At 41.5% G+C, this 12,896-nt stretch overlaps 1 protein-coding gene across 1 annotated transcript in view; it reads left to right on the top strand.

The window, feature by feature from the left end:
• The window catches only part of LOC126336288 (Down syndrome cell adhesion molecule-like protein Dscam2), a 387,422-nt gene that overhangs the window by 265,645 nt on the left and 108,881 nt on the right, over positions 1-12,896 (top strand). The window lies entirely within an intron of this gene.

The raw sequence follows: 12,896 nt of genomic DNA, 5'->3' as shown, positions 1-12,896 counted from the left end.
ACTGCAGAAGTTGGACAGTTATGGAATAAAAGGTGTAGGTTACGATTGGTTTCTTTCATCCTTTGACAGACAGCAGGAGGTCATTCTCCACAGTAATTAGAATGACTCATATATAAGTGCATAATAAATGTGTTTTTATTTATTTATTTTTTGTTGTATGTCAAATCTTAATTTAAAAATAAAAACTAATATTCTTTTTCTTTCTTATCAGTTATATATCGTAAGATCTTAACACAATTGTATAAACTATGTTTTTGCTCTTGCTTTCTTTTGGAAGGACATAAACAGATTTTATGGGTTTGATGCATGTGAGCACACCACACAGAGTTGTCTGTGGGAAAAACACATTTTTTCCAAGTGCATACCAGCATTTGAATGTTTGCGCGTGAGCTTTATGTTCATTCCAAAAACAAGTTTTGAGCAAATTCAATGTCTTAAACTGAAAAGGCAAATCTGTTGATATAATTGGATTTCATGGAATCAGAACACTTTCTCCTTTAGCTGAATAACTATAGTAATACTAACATTATTTTGGCCCAAATGTGTAATTTGGAATCACATACTATTACATAATTTAGTTGCACCAATGTTTCTTATTAAGAGGACTGGAACATCAAGTCTTAACCTCAGTTTATAAGAAGACATTCCTAACTATTCCAAAGAGATAAGAAACACTATAAGAAATGACTTGTTCAGTGTTTACAATGTTATTAACAGGAGCTACTCCAATATCTCCATCCACTTGCGACATAATTATTTAATTTACCTGCCCTAAAAAGTCATTATCTGGCACCAAAATTGCCCTTTCACACAACCATTTTTTATTTTCCCCATGTTATAACTTCAAGTTGTTCAAATAGATTTCAAGGATGACACAATACATGAAAGTTACAGAGCAAGTAAACAGAGTAAGATGTGTGTCACTTTAACAGTCAAATCATAACTGAGTCCATGTCTAGTGGCCGCTGGCTGGCTGGCCAATTAGGTGGCACTGCTACTGCATGGCTGGCAGACAGCGCCGCATGTAGGGAACGCGCGTAACTGCACGGTGGCACATTGAAAGAACAATGAGTCGTAACACTTTTCCCCCTTTGAAGTTTTTGCACAGGTCTTGATGGAGTTGGCCTGTAGATTGCTAACGTCCATAGGTGTTGTTTGACTGGCCATAAAGTCTTGAGGAGGAGGCTTCCCGTACGGGCGGAAGTGTCCCCGATGATAACGGGTCCAGATGACAGGAGACGTGGGGGTCGAATCTGCTCGGGGCCCCATGCACCAATGTGCCCGTTGCGGCAAGTCCAGTTGTTATAACAGGAGACATGGGTGATGTGTCTGCGTCCGTAGAAGGAGATGAGTAGAGTTGCTCCGACAGATGGTGGTCATCTGGTTCTTGCATGGGCACATCTCCTGTTGGCGTCAGTTCTTGTGCTGGCACCGATATGATGGTGAGAGGACTGCATTGTGAGTAATGAGAGATTCCAGGATCCCAAGCGTCAGGTAGAGCCGAAGGTGGTGTAGCGGCATACGGAACAGGCGTTGCCAGCACACGAGGCCAAAGCTGTACCAAATGACACACTACAACACCCAAGTCCGTCTGGATTTCATACAGGCGTTGGCCACGTTGTCATAAGGTGCGGCCAGGACTCCATTTGGGCCGCCTGCCATATCCCTGTATGCATACAAGGTCACTGGCGGTGAACCGGCCAAGCGAAGACACCTGCGGCCGTGAGGTGGAAGGCCGCAGAAGATAAAGAAGCGTGCGGGGCTGTTGGCCATGTAAGAGCTCAGCCAGGCTGTGGTCGCCCATGGGGGTGAAACAGTAAGAAGCCAGAAATTGGAGAAGCGCATCATCAGCAGCAGAAGAAGTCAGGAGTTTCCTCATCTGAGCCTTAAATGTGCGGTCCATTCGTTCAGCCTCACCGTTTGACTGTGGATGGAACAGAGGGGCCATGACATGCATGACGCCGTGACGGGCACAAAAATCCTCGAAATCAGAAGAGGCAAATTGCGGGCCATTATCAGTAACAAAGAGAAAATGCAAGCTAGAGCATTGGTGGTTGTTGCGGTGGTAGGCGACGTGCAACGGACAATGAAAGGAAAGTTAGAGTAGGTGTCAATAACGAGAAGCTAATAAGTACCTAAAAAAAGGTCCCGCGAAGTCAGCATGAATACACTCCCAGGGCTTCTCAGGCGAAGGCCACAGTGACAATGATGACTTCCGGGCGGCGGCCTGTGATGCACAAGGGCCATAGGCAGGGACCATGTGTGCGATTTCAGAGTAGATGTCGTGCCAGTACACATGACGGCGCACCAGAGATTTTGTACGAGAGACACCCCAGTGCCCTTGGTGAAGGAGGCTCAAGACCGAAGCACGCAAAGATGCAGGTACCACAACACGTGGCGAAACATATTCGGTAGAAAGGAGGATAACATCATCCCTAGCTGTGAGGCGGTAATGCAAAGCATAAGAGTTCCGTAATGGATCAGAAGTCTTAGCAGACGGACGATCTGGCCAACCCTTCTGAATACAGCTTAAAACCTGGGAGAGGGCAGGATCAGAACTCATAGCAGCCGCCAGCTGGTCCCTGGTGATGGGGAACCCGTCCACAACCCGCTGCTCGGCAACATCCAGGTCGAAACACAAGAGTTTGTCCCTATCGAATGCCAGATAAGGACCCATGGGAAGGTGAGACAGTGCATCAGCATTCGCATGTTGAGCCGTCAGCCGGAAATGAATCTCATAATTGAAATGAGACAAGTAAAGAGCCCAATGCTGGAGGCGGTGTGCAGCCTTGTCGGGAAGTGACATTGATGGATAAAACAGGGACACAAGTGGTTGTGATCTGTAAAAAGATGAAATTTGGATCCATAGAGAAAAACACCAAACTGATAATGAGCATAAATAATGGCCAATGCTTCTTTTTCAATTAGAGAATACTTTTGTTGGGCAACCGTGAGAATGGTGCACAAGGACTGCACCAACCCCATATTGAGAGGCGTCCATGGCAAGAACAAGATGTTGGCCAGGTCGATAAGTAGCCAAGCAAGGGGCCTGTTTCCGCATAATCTTCAATTTCTGGGAAGCCACATCGCATGACACGGACCAGTGAAAGGGCACATTTTTATGCAACAGGCGATACAATGGCTGAGTCACAGAAGTAGCAGATACTAAAAACCTGTGTTGTTGTTGTTGTTGTTGTTGTTGTTGTGGTCTTCAGTCCTGAGACTGGTTTGATGCAGCTCTCCATGCTACTCTATCCTGTGCAAGCTTCATCATCTCCCAGTACCTACTGCAGCCTACATCCTTCTGAATCTGCTTAGTGTATTCATCTCTTGGTTTCCCTCTATGATTTGACTTTCCACGCTACCCTCCAATACTAAATTGGTGATCCCTTGATGTCTCAGAACATGTCCTACCAACCAATGCCTTCTTCTAGTCAAGTTGTGCCACAACCTCCTTTCCTCCTCAATTCTATTCAATACCTCCAAATTAGTTATGTGATTACTCATCTAATATTCAGCATTCTTCTGTAGCACCATATTTCGAAACTTGTATTCTCTTCTTGTCTAAGCTATTTATTGTCCACATTTCACATCCATGCAGGGCTACACTCATACAAATACTTTCAGAAATGACTTCCTAACATTTAAATCTATACTCGATGTTAACAAATTTTTCTTCTAGAGGAACGCTTTCGTTGCCATTGCCAGTCTACATTTTATATCATCTCTACTTCAACCATCATCAGTTATTTTGCTCCCCAAATAGCAAAACTCCTTTACTACTTCAAGTTTGTCATTTCCTAATCTAATTCCCTCAGCATCACCCGACTTAATTCGACTACATTCCATTATCCTTATTTTGCTTTTGTTGATGTTCATCTTATACCCTCCTTTCAAGACACTGTCCATTCCATTCAACTGCTCTTCCAAGTCCTTTGCTGTCTCTGACAGAATTACAATGCCATCGGCAAACCTCAACATTTTTATTTCTTCTCCATGGATTTTAATACCTACTCCTAACTTTTCTTTTGTTTCCTTTATTGCTTGCTCAATATACAGGTTGAATAACATCTGGGATAGGCTACAACCCGGGCACACTCCCTTCCCAACCACTGCTTCCCTTTCATACCCCTCGACTCTCATAACTGCCATCTGTTTTCTGTACAAATTGTAAATAGCCTTTTGCTCTCCGTATTTTCCCCCTGCCACCTTCAGAATTTGAAAGAGAGTATTCCAATCAATGTTGTCAAAAGCTTTCTCTAAGTCTACAAGTGTCAGAAAAGTAGGTTTGCCTTTCCTTAATCTTTCTTCTAAGATAAGTCGTAGGGTCAGTATTGCCACACGTGTTCCATCTTTTCTATGGAATCCAAACTGATCATCCCCGAGGTCAGCTTCTATCAGTTTTTCCATTCATCTGTAAAAAATTCATGTTAATATTTTGCAGCTGTGACTTTTTAAACTGATAGTTTGGTAATTTTCACATCTGTCAACACCTGATTTCTTTGGGGTTGGAATTACTATATTCTTCTTGAAGTCTGAGGGAATTTTGCCTGTCTCATACATGTTCCTCACCAGATGGTAGAGTTGTTAGACCTGGCTCTCCCAAGACTATCAGTAGTTCTAATGGAATGTTGTCTACTCCGGGGGCCTTGTTTTGACTCAGGTCTTTCAGTGCTCTGTCAAACTATTCACGCAGTATCATATCTCCAATTTCATCTACCCCTACGTCCTCTTCCATTTCCATAATATTGTCCTCAAGTACATCGCCCTTGTATAGACCCTCTATATACTCCTTCCACTTTTCTGCTTTCCCTTCTTTGCTTAGAACGGGGTTTCCATCAAAGCTCTTGATATTCATGTAGGTGGTTCTCCTTTCTCCAAAGGTCTCTTTAATTTTCCTGTAGGCAATATCTATCTTACCGCTAGTGAGGTAAACCTCCCACCCATCCCTGCTTAGCCATTTTGCACTTCCTGTCAATACCATATTTGAGAAGTTTGTATTCCTTTTTGCCTACTTCATTTACTGCATTTTTATATTTTCTCCTTTAATCAATTAAATTCAATATTTCTTCTGTTGCCCTAGGGTTTCTACTAGCCCTCGTCTTTTTACGTATTTGGTCCTCTGCTGCCTTCACTATTTCATTCCTCAAAGCTACCCATTCTTCTTCTACTGTATTTCTTTCCCCCATTCTTGTCAATTCTTCCCTTATGCTCCTCCTGAAACTCTGTACAACTTTGGTTCTTTCAGTTTATCCAGGTCCCATCTCAAATACCCACCTTTTTGCAGTTTCTTTAGTTTTAATCTACAGTTCATAACCAGAGATTGTGGTCAGAGTCCACATCTGCCCCTGGAAATGTCTTACAATTTAAAACCTGGTTCCTCAATGTCTGTCTTGCCATTACAGTATATAATCTATCTGATAGCTTCTAGTATCCCCAGGGTTATTTCATGTATACAACCTTTTCCATGATTCTTAAACCAAGTGCTAGCTATGAGTAAGTTATGCTCTGCGCAAAATTCTACCAGGCAGCTTCCTCTTTCATTTCTTAGCCCCAATCCATATTCACCTACTACGTTTCCTTCTCTTCCTTTTCCTACTCTTGAATTCCAGTCACCCATGACTATTAAATTTTCGTCTCCCTTCACTACCTGAATAGTTTCTTTTATCTCATCATACATTTCTTCAATTTCTTCATCATCTACAGAGCTTGTTGGCATATAAACTTGTACTACTGTAGTTGGAGTTGGCTTCGTGTCTATCTTGGCCACAATAATGTGTTCACTATCCTGTTTGTAGTAGCTTACACACACTCCTATTTTCTTATTCATTATTAAACCTGCTCCTGCATTACTCCTATTTGATTTTGTATTTATAACCCTGTATTCACCTGACCAAAAGTCTTGTTCCTCCTGCCATCTAACTTCACTAATTCCCACTATATCTAACTTCAACCTATCCATTTCCCTTTTTAAATTTTCTAACCTACGTGCCTGATTAAGGGATCTTGACATTCCATGCTCTGATCCTAGAACACCAGTTTTCTTTCTCCTGTTAATGATATCCTCTTGAGTAGTCCCCCCCCCCCCCCCTTCCCCTGTCCCGGAGATCCATATGGGGGACTATTTTACCTCCGGAATATTGTACCCAGAAGGATGCCATCATCATTTAATCATACAGGAAAGCTGCATGCCCTCGATAAAAATTACGGCTGTAGTTTCCCCTTGCTTTCAGCCTTTTGCAGTACCAAAACAGCAAGGCCATTTTGAGAGCCAGATCAGTCAATGATCCAGACTGTTTCCCCTGCAACTACTGAAAAGGCTGCTGCCCCTCTTCAGGACCCACATGTTTGTCTAGCCTCTCAACAGATACCCCTCCGTTGTGGTTACACGTATGGTACGGCTATCTGTATCATTGAGGCACGCAAGCCTCCCCACCAACAGCATGGTCTATGGTTCATGGTTCATGAGGAGGGGGGGGGGGGGACATGTGATAGTATGCTATTTTCCCCAAGTAGGCCTGCAGTTCCTTAACAAATGTAGGGCAAGGAAGGGCACTGATCACAGCAACAGTTTGCTGAAGCAGACGAATACCATCCCGAGAGAGTTGAAACACCAAGTAAGTTATAGATGCATGAAAATTTTTTCATTTCTGAAGATTACACTTAAGACCGGCAGTCTGTAAGACATGAAAAAGCGTGCGGAGATTCTGAAGATGTTCTTCAGTGGTGGAGCCAGTGACAACAATGTCGTCCATGTAGTTTGTACACCCAGGGACACTGAGCAATAATAGTTCCAAGAATTTGCTGAAAGAGAGCAGGGGCGCTGGCAACCCCGAATGGCAATCGTTGGTATTGATAGAGGCCGAAATGCGTGTTAAGGACCAGAAACTGCTGGGAAGCAACATCGAGAGGAAGTTGATGATAAGCTTCTGACACATCAAGTTTAGAAAAAATACTGGCCTCCAGCAAGTTTAGTGAACAATTCTTCAGGTCGAGGCAGGGGGTAAGTGTTGATAAGGCATTGAGCATTTACAGTGGCCTTGAAATCGCCACAGAGACGAATAGCACCATTTTGCTTAGCAGCGACAGGAGAGGACCACTCATTGGAAGTGAGACGATCCAGCCCCTGATCATGAAGGGCCATAGGAATAGGCCGAGCCTGAAAAAACTTAGACCCAGCAGTGGGTTTGAGCGAGATATGAGCTTCAAAGTTGATTGCACGGCCTAACCATGAGAGAAAAGGGACGAAAATGTCGTCGACAAGGAATCCAATTGAGCATAAGGAATAGCATCAGAGATGATATTGACAGAGTCATCTATGACGAACCCAAAAACGCGGAAGGCATCGAAACCAAAAAGATTGTCCGCGTTACTATGGTTGACCACAAATATGGGAACAGTGTAGACGACAGATTTGTAAGATACCTCAGCATCAAATTGTCCCAAGAGAGAAATCTTCTGTTTATTGTAAGTCCGTAGTTGCCTAGTGACAGCTGACAGCATTGGAGAACCCAACTGAAGATACGTCTGAGAACTGATTATAGTGGCAACAGACCCAGTATTTGGACAGTGAGGAATAACTTCCCTGAAATGGAAGAAGTACAATTGACAGACAACACAGAATCAGAATCAGTGCCATGTTCATGAAAATAATGTATGCGGCCGGATTTACAAACGGATGACACATGACCCTTTTTTTCCATTTGTGACACGTGGCCCAACATTGTGGACAATCCTTTCTGTGAATGTTTCGTAAAACACCACAGACATGAAGGAAATTGCCGTATGTTTTCCTGCAGTTTCTTAGAGGTTTGTTTACGGTTAGGCCGAGGCTGCACTTGGGAGTGTACTACAGCCACGTCGGACGGCGGGGCATGCCACGTGCTTCATCAACATCGCACAGAGGTTGTATTTCCCCAATGTCACCGCATGCCTCTATTTGTGCTCCAGCGGTGCAAGAAATTTCAAAATACTGAACAATGGATAGGACTTCATCTAGAGTTGGATTTGCCAACCTGAGGTCACATTGCCTAACTTCTTTGTTGGGTGCTGACCGAATAATAGCATCCCACAATATGAAATCGGCGTAGGATTCTTTGTGAACTTCTGTAACAAATTGACACTTTCTACTGAGGCCGTGAAGTTCAGCAGCCTAAGTGTGATAGGATTGATTCAGTTGTTTTTGACAATGATAAAAGGCAACATGTGAGGCTTTCACGTGCATATGCTTTTGAAAATAAACAGACAGAAGTGAGCACATATTAGCAAAGGGGAAAGATGTGGGATCTTTCAAAGGAGCCAATTTGCGACAACAAACATTACATTTGAGGTGAAATCCATGAAAGGAACAGAGATTGACTTGTTTGGTCATCCGCGACATGAAATGCCAAGAAGTGCTGTCGAAGACATTTTTCGTAACCAGACCAGTCTTCTGCTGTCTCGTCGTAAGGAGGAAAAGGGAGTAGAGACGACAACGAGAGATGCCCCGCATTTGATGCCGCGACGAAGTCACGAATCGCATTTGTGAGATGTGTTTGCTGTTCTATGAGACCTTGCAACAGTTGCTGTGAAGTAACCTTGGAAACGCATGGGACAATGATGAAAAAGAAAAATTCACTACCTCGTCACCAATTGTTATAACTTCAAGTTGTTCACATATATTTCAAGGACGACAGAATACATGAAAGTCACATATCAAATAAACAGAGTGAGACGTGTGTCACTTTAACAGTCAAATCATAACTGAGTCCGAGTCTAGCACCCACTGGCCGGCTGGCCGCTTAGGTGGCGCTGCTGCTGCATGGCTGGCAGACAGCGCTGCATGTAGAGGACACGCGTAACTGCGCATGGGCACTTTGAAAAATCAGCAAGTCACAACATGCCATTTGCTTGCAGTACAGGATAAACTTTCTTCAGCAACTGTTCTGTACTCTGAACAGTATTACGGAAGTCACGATTTAATGTAATCATGCCATTGATATTTGCAACAATACCATCTTCACCAATTTTCGAAAGAGCATCCACATATTGTCTGTGTCATTGTACGGTTGTACATGCATATTTGGTGTTAAACTAAATTTTGTAATGTGCTTACATAAGGTTGTAGCCTTTAAACATGGATTTACTTCATCTGCTAGTGTGCCTTCAGTTATTACAGGCAGACTCTGTCTAAAGTCACCAGCCAATAAATTGACCACCCCTCCTAAGATAGGTTGGTTGCTTCTAATGTCTTGCATGGTATGATTTAGTGTTTCATTGGTTTTTTTATGGGACATTGTAAGTTCTTCCCAGACCAGCAGCATAAACTGCTGCAACATATGTGCTTAATAACTATTTTTATTGGTGTTACAAGTAGTTGTTTCTTTGTGAGCTGATTTCAGCAGCAGCATTAGTACTGAATGCACCATTCAGCCATTACTGAGTAGCTTGGCAGCTATTCAAGATTTGGAATAAGAGCAAATTTGAAAGAAAAGTCTTACCAGTTGCTTCCAGAGCATCTAAAAAGAATGAATGTGCTTCATCACTCAGTTTGTTGCATAATGTTGTTGAAAACTAATGTCTGTTCTGGTCTCAGTTGTGGAAACATATTTGCTGAGCCACTTTTACAGTGAAATAGCGTCATATATCATTTGTCGTAATAAATTACAACTAACTTCCTCAGTTGTAGTTGGTCTACCTGATCCAAAGTCAGATAAATCTTTTCCAGTTATCATTATTTGTGGTCTTCCACCTTCATGTGAGCTTAATTGTAGATAAAATCATTGTAAGGATTTAAGTCTCAGCACTAAATGTTCTGTTGTGTCTTTTCCTCTTTCTTTCTTTTCGCCACTTTTGTTGTGGTTTTGGAAGCCCATAGATTCCTATTAATATTACAAAAAGCTGTGTCACTTTGCCTGTTCATCTGCATGTACAGCCTCCTCTAAGGGTAGATCCCACTGATAATTATTTTCTAGTGACCTTTTTGTCTCACACACCTGTGTGAATGTTAATAATTCCTGACTATTGTGTTTTTTAAGGTCTTTGAAACATGTTACCCTCGTACATGGTGTAGCAATATTCTCAAGCAAAACCATTCCATGTTGCTTGCATGCACCTTACAGACTTTACCTAAAGCATCTCCAGGTTTGATACCCTGACAGTTGTGAACAGGGATTCCTTCAACTCAAAGTTTCTATTCTTCTCTTGATGTAATCTGGGTATAATATCGAGTTATTGTAAAATAATTTCTTGCACAAAAAGAAAAAAAAATTCTGTCAGTGTTGTTTTCAACATTCTTAATAGTCGACCATAAAAATTATTTTGATTAAAATACACCCTTTTTCCCTTTCCTAAGTGAACACAGAGGTGTGTTATGGTGGAATGTCTATCTGTACAGTGGAAAGCCTAAAAGCAGCCACACAGCTTTGTTCCTGTTGATGTAACGATCAGACTGGTATACGTGTACTTCACTTACGCGATTTCTGAGATCTTTGTTTCTGAAGTTGAAAATATCTTGACCACTGTCTTTGTTAATGTGTATTACAGATGTGTTTTATAACACACTCGCAATTATTGTGTCTTATCAGTGGCTAAACCAGGCATTTATGCACTGATGATATTACCAGTTTGATTGGGTCTCAATTGGTCTTGTAACCATAGTAAAACTTGCACTTTTGCCATCCAGTGGAATACATAAAATATAACATTTCTCTATATCTTTTTCCCTTAGCTATAAATGACGTTAGCATCTTTACTTTCAACCTAAAAACTCTTACAATCATATCATGTCTATCAAAAGCAGTGTCTTCTGGTAAGAGTGCATCGACTACTTCCTGTCAGACCAGGTTGCATGTGAAAGTTATGAATAAATTGGGACAACCATACATGTGCATGTAGGTGAATGCATCTTGAGTATAATCTTGCATGTGTCATGGACTGTCCACAAATGAAGAGCGTAGAGTTGCCATCTTGCCATATTATTAGGATTTACATTTGCATCACTTTCAAAAGTACCTTTAAGATGAATATATTTTTCTACTCTCAACTTAGCTCGATTTAATTATATGAAATTGCAGATGTTCATTGTACACCTTAACATATATATCAACATTAAAATGATTAGCCCATTGTTTAGATGGTGACATCACATTAAAATCATTTTCTCGTATGATATGCATAAAAGTCCATGTACTTTGATGCCATTCCCCCTATCTGTGATGAACAAAAATACAGCCATCATTTTCAAACTAACAGAACCTGTATTTATCCACCAACACTATCTGATGCCATTCCTGTCCCCAGTGATGTTGTTCCATACACCATTGCCATCTAGCATGTTTCTGCACATTTGTCAAAGGCAGACAGAGAAGTGGACAATGCATACGTAACTCATGCCGTAATAAAGAGCGACCCACTGTCACCACTGGTAGTGTATGATGTGTTACGTTGTGAGTGAGCTGAGGAGGACATGGGGTCTGTCCCCAATCCCATTTGTAGGAGGTGTTGATCTTCTTGTGGGGTTGTCTGGGTGCTGCAACTTGACCCATTTTGTCATGTTCCATGGACTTCGATAAACCATTCTGTACACACCTGTTGCACTGCTGAAAGTCCCACACAAGCAGCAATTTCTCAGATGGATTCATCACATTCTCTCGTGCCATTAATGCTTCCTCTTTCAAGCTCACGAGGCATCCTAAGTGTCTGCTCAAATCACACTCACTTTCTGTTTATAGTGCAAACTAAAGCCCCAGGCTCACTTTTCTGGTAGGTGGTGTTGCTCCTCCCAATATCAATATTGACCTTGAACTGCAGGCCAATGTGGTTCAAATGCTATTCATTTCTGCTGAACATACTGAGGTACATGTTCTGTGAATATGAACGCCCTATCTCTAATTGTTCAAGGTACTCTGTTTTTTCTGAATTTGAGTGTGTTAACATCATAGTTCACCAACAATCGAGCAAGATTGTCTGCTTCCCACTAATGTACACCATATTTAAAAATGTCAGTATCATTCCAAAACATAACACAACTTTCTAAAGTAGCCTATGATCTTCCTTGGGGCTCAAGCTATCTCCATAACAAATTTTATAGGAATCAGTTCAGTGGTAGAGACATGAAAACATAACAGTTACATTCACATTTAATAATATTGGTATTAGTATCGGAGTATGAATTAAACACATTGAGAATTGTGTAAGCATTGTATTTTAGCTGTTATCCAAGGCAGCACTTGTATATCACTAAAATTAAATGGAACTCGGGTATGGCTTTATTGGTCAGGAGACCGTAGTCAGGATGTTCGGCCACTTGGTACAAGTCTTTTTTACTTGACAGAACGGTGTAGACTTGTGTGTCGATAATGATAAAACGATGATGAGGGCAACACACACACACACACACACACACACACACACACACACACACACACACACACACACACACAGTGACAACTGGAATAAAATCTGATCCCATTGGGAATCAAACCTGAGACACCATAATCCAGAGTTGCAGTGCTAACCACATGACTGTGAGCTGTTAACATGAATCGTATGCATCTCAGAAGCTATAAGAGTTGTGCGATGTTCAGCAGCTATAATCAACAGCGTTGTACTGATATTGGTATGGATTAAATGTATAGCAGATTGTACAAGCTTTGCATTCAGCATGTCGAATACTATTATGTAGAACGTATCAACGTCAAAGAGTAAATCGCTTTTTCAAAGGGTAATTATTGTTCCATATTTTGTGTTATATTCTTCAAATCAATAATTGTGTCATATAACATACTTTCTGAAGTAACCTTCTTCAGCATGAAAAATTTCATGAAAACTGGTTCAGCAGTCAGTCATGAACGCATAAGAGAGAGAGTTACTTTCACATTTATAATTTTACAATGAATATGCCTTCTAATATGATT

The sequence above is a fragment of the Schistocerca gregaria genome, chromosome 2, assembly GCF_023897955.1.
Source record: "Schistocerca gregaria isolate iqSchGreg1 chromosome 2, iqSchGreg1.2, whole genome shotgun sequence".
Taxonomy (NCBI): domain Eukaryota; kingdom Metazoa; phylum Arthropoda; class Insecta; order Orthoptera; family Acrididae; genus Schistocerca; species Schistocerca gregaria.
The sequence above is the reverse complement of the archived record's forward strand: the minus strand, read 5'-3'. Positions and strand labels throughout refer to the sequence as shown.